This window comes from Manis javanica, chromosome 6 (genome assembly GCF_040802235.1).
Source record: "Manis javanica isolate MJ-LG chromosome 6, MJ_LKY, whole genome shotgun sequence".
Lineage (NCBI taxonomy): Eukaryota > Metazoa > Chordata > Mammalia > Pholidota > Manidae > Manis > Manis javanica.
The window spans coordinates 43,085,156-43,092,228 of record NC_133161.1 but is presented as its reverse complement, the minus strand read 5'-3'; the positions used below and the strand labels follow the sequence as shown (position 1 = coordinate 43,092,228).

Here is a 7,073-nt window from a genome sequence, read left to right as displayed (position 1 = left end):
TCCCTGAATTTATTTGTCACTATGATGTAAGACTGTCCTGGAAAAGGGTGTACTGTGTGTGGGGCAGCCTTCTTTAGGAAACTTCAGTTTCTGGAAAGGGGAAGTCCATTGAAAGCTGTTGGGAGAGAAAATACTTAAATGCTAATGTCCAGGTTGGGGTTGGGATGGGTTAGTGGGCAGATAACAGGTAACAGAGCATCCACTGAAACTTCCTGGTCATGTTCCAGCTGGAGAATCTATACATTCAGCAAATTTGTGTTGAACACAGTGTGTCATTCAGTGTGTTGAAAGCTGAGAAGCTAATGGAATGTGATGTGTGCCCTCAAGCTTTCAGGTGAGTGGGCGGTCAAGACAAGGAAACAGTCACCATGGAGTGAGTGGTTTCCTGGGTATTACAGCACAGCAGGAGCAGCTGGGAGCCCCTGGGAAGGGTCCAAGCTAGGCTTCTGACTTAATACTGTGGTGGCTGGTGGCACCATTTGTAGAGTAAAAGAATGCTGAGTGTCACACTTGAGAGCAGGATATGATGGTGTGGCCACCCACGGGGCTTCTAAGTCTAGGGCTCAGGAAAGCGCTGAGGTTTGTCATCATCAGTCTTGATGCTTTTTAAGCTGTTAAGAGTCAATGAGAACACAGTAAAGGGAAAGTCTAGGTCAGACTGTGATAAATGGATATTTAAAGGGCCAAGGCCAAGAGTTACAAGGGAAGGCAAGCAGAAGCAACCAGTGAGCTATTTAGTGGACAATCCCGAGTGGTGTCATGAAATGTATTGTTAAGGATCTTTCACAAAAAAGTGGCACCCTCTTTCCACCATCTTTCCATGCCGCCACAGTGGTGTGCATGAGTGTTCTGGCCAATGCTCTAAAGAGAGTTGAAAAGAGAGGCAACCGTTAGGTTCTTACTAGGCTGTGTTCCAAAGTCGTCATTTGGTTTCTAATGGTGATGATGAAGCATGGTTACATCAGTAAATTTGAATTTGATCACAGCTGGGAAAATTGTGAACCTCACCATCAGGTTAAACAAGTGTGGAGTGATCAGTTCCAGATTTGATGTGCAACTCAAAAGATCTAGGAAAATGGCAGAATAATCTGCTCCTGTCCCATCAAATTGGTTTCATTGTACTGACAACCTCACCTGGCATCATGGAACACGAGAAAGCAAGATGAAAACACACAGGAGGGGAAATCTTGTTTTTTTTTGCCTAGGGATGTCATATATATGTGCAAATAAAACGCCTCAATGGAAAAAAAAAGTGGTCAATGTCAAATGTTAAAAAAGCCAAGTAAGAAAAGGACTAGAAAGGATTTGTGAAATAATGGCATCATGTGGTCCTAGCAAGATCACTTTCAGGGATGCTATAAAGGCGTTAGGGACTGAACTGCATCCCAAGTTCATATGTTGAAGTCCTAATACCCAGTGTATTTTTGCAAAGGACGTGTAAGAGAGCAATTAAGGTTAAATGAGGCCCAAAGGCTGGGTCCCTGATCCAGCAGAACTGTTGGAAAACTGTCAGAGATCCCAGAGCCTGTTCTCTGCATGCTTGTGTTGAGGAAAGGCCACATGAGGCTCAGTGAGAAGGCTGCTGTCTGCCCTCAGCAGAAATCTGTTGGCACTTTGGTTTGGAAATTTTATTCTCCAGAACTGTTAAGAAATTTATTTGTTGTTAATGCCACCCAGTCTGTGGTGTTTTGTTATGGAAATCTGAGTGGACTGATCTAAGAAGTATAACCCAGAGCCCAATGCAGTGGGTAAGGCAGGAAATGGCTAAGTTAAGTACAGAGAACAAATATAGGCAGTTCTTAAAGAAACTGCTCAAAAGCAGTGGCTCCCAGCTGAGCCTGTTTCTGTGCATTTTGTTATTTATATATACCATTGCATTGAGGTATGACTGACATATGAAAAGCACGTATGTAATGTATACAACTTGAGTTTGGAGATAAGAATATACCTGTTAAAACATTTACCACAATCTATGCCACAAACCTATTCACCTCTAAAAGGTTTCCTCTGACCTCTTTTTTGTGATAAGACAACTTTCTTTGAAAATTGTTAAGTATATGATACAGTATTATTAACTATGGGCACTATGCTGTCAATTTCTAGGACTTACTCATCTTGTAGAACTGAAGTTTTTACCCACTGACTAATACATTCCTGTTTCCCACTCCTCCCAGTCCCTGGCAACCACCACTCTACTTTCTTGTCCATAGTTGACTATTTTGGACTCATCATGGATGTAGTATTTGTCTTTCTGTGTCCACCTATTTTACTTAGCATAAAGTCCTCCCGTTTCATCCCTAATTTCACAAATAGTAGGATTTCCTTCCTTTTTATGGCTGAATAACAGTATGTTTTGCCATTCTTAATCCCTTTATCTATTGGACATTTATATTGCCTACATATCTTGGCTATGGTGAATAATGCTTCAATGAACACTGGAGTGCAGACATGTATCTTCAAATCCTGATTCCAGTTCTTTTGGATATATACCCAGAAGTGGGATTGCTGCATCATATGGGAGTTCCATTTTTAGTATTTTGAGGAACGGCCACAATGTTTTTGGTAGTGGCTGCACCTACTTACATTGCCATTTACAATTTACAAAGGTTCCCTTTCTCCACATACTCACCAGAATTTATTATCTTTTGTCTTTTTGATAAAAGCCATTCTAACATGTATGAGGTAATATCTTACTGTGATTTTGGTTTGCATTTCATTTACTTCATCAGAGATGTTGAGTACCTTTTAATACCCCTGTTGGTCATTCTTTGGAGGAATATATTCAGTTTTTATTTTTTAAATTAGCTTCTTTTTTGCTATTGAGACGTAGTTCTTTATATATTTTGTACACTAACCCTTTATCAGATGTATGGTTTGCAAATATTTTCTCCCATTCCATAGGTTTCCTTTTCATCTTGATTGTTTCTTTGCTGTGTAAAAGCTCATTATTTTCATATACTCGGTGCCATATCCAAAAAAATCACTGTCACAGGTAATGTCAAGAAGCTTTTTTCTTGTGTTTTCTTATGGGAATTTTAGTTTCTGGTCTTAATGTTTTGAGCATTTATTCCATTTTGAATTGGTGTTTGTGTATGGTGTAAGATAAGGGTCCAGTTTTATTCTGGAGATATTTTCAGTTGTCATAGTTGAGGGGGTGGTGGTGTGTGCTAGTGGCATCTAGGGGGTAGAGGCCAGGGATGCTGTTGAATATACTGTGATGCACAGAATAGGGCCCCCACAACTAAGATTTATTCAGTCCCTGAAATAAATAGGGCTAAGTTTCAGAAACCCTGATGTAAAGGACAGAAAACTTCTAGATAGAGATAGAGGACTAAGATAATTTTTTTTTTTAAGATTTAAGAGGCTTGAGCATATTAATGACTGTTGGGCAGGTAAATGGGCCCCTTCAGACAAGGTAAGAGGATGTGTAAATTGGTACAGACTTTTTTGGAGGGCAATTTGGTAGTATCTGTAAAAATTAAAATATGTAATTCCACTGTTAATGAGCTATTATATTGAAATAATTGCACATGGACACTACTCATGGATTTTCATTATGGTTGTTGATAAAGAAAAATTCTGAGATGTCCTAAAATTGAGTGACATAAGGGCTGGAGAATAGGGGAGAGAGATAAGGAAAGGTAATCAGTCAACAGCTGTGGGCACAGCTAACCAGACGCTCCACTTTCCTAGATGAAGTCACAACAGTTACCTAGAAAGCCCCCAGAATTCCTGGATCCCTCTTGTGTATGAATGGTGCCAGACCATCAACAGTCAATCCATGAGCCTTCTCTATGGACTAACCACCCATCCCTGGACTTTCTCTGATTCATGTTAGTCTACCTTCTTTATAGCCAATTAAAGAATCTTCTTTAAGACCTCTTATAAATGTCCTGTTCTTTGGGTTTGGTAGACAAGTTGTTTTTGCTAATGGCCTTGCTGCTGGTGAAACAGAAATTTCCTGTCCCAGGACTCAGTCTTTGGCTTGCTAGTCAGCTTTATGGCCTGAGTTCAGTTTGGAGATGATAAATTTGTGTGGATACCAGTGTACAAGGCTGTGTGATTTTTCTCTAGCATCATGGGTGTAAATGCAGAATAGGTTTGAGGTTCTTCTGAGAAAGCTGGGCAAAAGGACAGGTCAACCCCTATACTGAATTTTATTGTTGTTAACAACCATTTGATCAATAAATATGAGAGATACCCTCTCAAAAAAAAAAAAAAAGTTAAAAAAAAAAATTAAGTAAACTGAAGAAAATGATTTTATGACTTTTCGTTTCAAATGTTGCTGATAAAGTGTTTTAAGCTTTTCTCTTAAGCTGAGAACAGTTTAATAAATAATAATACTTTCATAAAAAAAATAAGTAAGTCATGGGGATGTAATGTAATGTACAAGTATTGTACAGCAAGGGGAATACAGTCAATACCATTGTACTAATTTTGTAAGGTGACAGATGGTAACTAGACTTGTTGTGGTGATCATCTGACACAGAATTGTCAGATCACAATGTTGTATACCTGAAACTAACATAATATTGTATGTCAATTATACCTCAAATATGAAAAATAAAACTGAAAAAAAAAAAAAAAAAAAAAAAGGACAGGTCAAGACAGATGACAGGCTTAGGTGATGGACTTTGGAATCTAGACTAGAAACAGAAGACAGAGAAAACCTGAGTGAGGAAGTAGGGATAGTAGTTAATTTCCAAGGGCTGCAGAGAACGGACAGATTCCAGTTAAAGCAGGAAGTGGAGGAATGCTCCAGGAAGAGGTTAAGCTATACAGCAGTGGTTCTCCAAGTGTGGTCCTCAGACCAACAGCATTCGCATCATTTGGAGATTTGTTAGAAAGTAAAATTCCCAGGTCTACTCCAGACCTACTGAATCAGAAATTCTGGAAGTCTGGAAGCACAGGTATATGTTGAACAATCACTCTACTTGATTTTGATGCCCAAAGGCTTGAAAATCATTGATGGGCAGATTCTTTCATATTGTTTTAAGAATACTTTTATCATGAGTGGGATTCCAGAGTTAGAAATTTCTGGAAGGAGAAAAGTAGAGGCTGGGACTGGGTAGGAAATTCAGAAACATACAGGAGAGGACAAATGGCCCATATTCTGATGATGAGCAGGATGCCAAAGATAAGTGTAAAGTATGCCTGAATTAACTGGCCTTAAGGTTTTTATAAACGACAAACCCCAGTGATTCCAGTCTGGACCAATTATATTACTGAGGTACTCCAAAGCCAAGACCAAGAGTGTTTATTGATGAGAATCAGAGATAGGTCCTTTCTGGGCCTTGCTTGGTGTTCTTTAAGGAGGGGGTAATCCAACCCAGGGAAAGAGGCTACATATGAGAGCAGAATTCCTGTGACTCTGAAAATAGCAACAGATCATGCTGGATAGGAGGGACACTTACCTGTGAGCAAGATCTAGCTCCAGTATGGCTCAGCAAAGAACAAGACTTATCCCCCAGGCTGTAGGCACCACCCAGAAGGGCTGAGCTGCTTCTATGGCTGCACAGTCAAAGATAGAAAAGCACAGATGGGCTCTGCTTAGGTAGACAACAGGAAGATGAAAGAAGTGAGGGATGATTTTGGGATGTGGGTAGCTGACTCAGTATAGTAATTCTCCTATATTCTTAAAATTTTTCCAATTACTCTGAGAAAATCTTGGGACTCAGGCAGTAAGATGCAATAAAATTAAATACAATGTAGCCACACAAGGTTTTACATTATTGTAGGAACTCCTCCCCACCAGCAGCAAATCATCTCAGGTGATTATAAACACCTTTTAAGGCAGGAACACGCGATGAGAAAAAGATAGTCTCTTCAATAAATGGTATTGAGAAATCTGTACAGCTAAATGCTGAAGAAGGAAACTGGACCACTGTCTTACACCATACCCAGAAATAAACTCAAAATGCATTAAAAGCTTAAATATAAGACCTGAAACCGTAAAACTGCTAGCAGGAAACATGCAGTAAACTCTTAAAAATTAGCATTAGTACTTTTTTTTCTGGATATGTCTCTTCAAGCAAGGGAAATAAAAGCAAAAATAAACTGAATGACTACATCAAACTAAAAAACTTCTGCACAGTGAAGGAAACCATTGAAATGAAAAGGCAACCACTACTGAATGGGAGAATATATTCCCTAGTGATATGCCCAATAAGAGGTTAAAACTCAAAATATATAAAGAACTCATCCAACACCAAAACAAAAAAAAAATCCGATTAAAAAGTGGGCAGAGGATCTGAATAGACATTTTTTCAGAGAAGTCATACAGATGGCCAAGAAACACATGAAAAGATGCTCAACATCACTAATCAGGGAAATACAAATCAAAACCACAATATCACCTCATACCAGTCAGAACAGATAGTACAAAAAAGACAAGAGATAATAAGTATTGGTCAGGTTATGGAGAAAAGGAAACTGTTGTGCACTACTGGTGGGAATGTAAATTGGTGCAGCTACTATGGAAAGCAGTATGGGGGTTTCTCAAAAAATTAAAATAGAAATACCGTATGACCCAGTGATTCCATTTCTGGGAATTTACCCAAAGAAAACAAAACCACTAATTCGAAAAGATACATGCACCTCTATGTTTATGGCAACATTATTTATAATAGCCAAGATATGGAAGAAACCAAAGTGTCCATCGATAGATGGTGGATAAAGATGATGTGGTATCTATATGCAATGGAATATTAGCCATAAAAAAAGAATTAAATCTTGCTATTTGTGACATTGTGGATGGACTTAGAGGGTATTATGCTAATGAAATAAGTCAGACAAGACAAATACCATATGATTTCATTTATATGTGGAATCTAAAAAAATAAATGAGTAAGCAAACAAAACAGATTCATAAACACAGAGAAGAAACCAGTGGTTGTCATAGGGGAGCGGTTGGAAGGATGGTTAAAATAAGTGAAGGAGATAAGGTACAAACTTTCAATTATAAAATAAGACACAGGGATGAAAAGTACAGCATAGGAAATAAAGTCAGTAATATTGTAAAATCTTTGGTGACAGCTATTTACTACAGTTACTGTGATGAGCATTTTGTAACG

The 7,073-nt window shown here is 38.5% G+C and overlaps 1 pseudogene; it reads left to right on the top strand.

Moving 5' to 3' along the window:
- Positions 1–759: 759 nt before the first annotated feature.
- On the top strand, positions 760–1,205 carry LOC118966946 (small ribosomal subunit protein uS8-like; annotated as a pseudogene).
- The last annotated feature ends 5,868 nt before the right edge of the window (positions 1,206–7,073 follow it).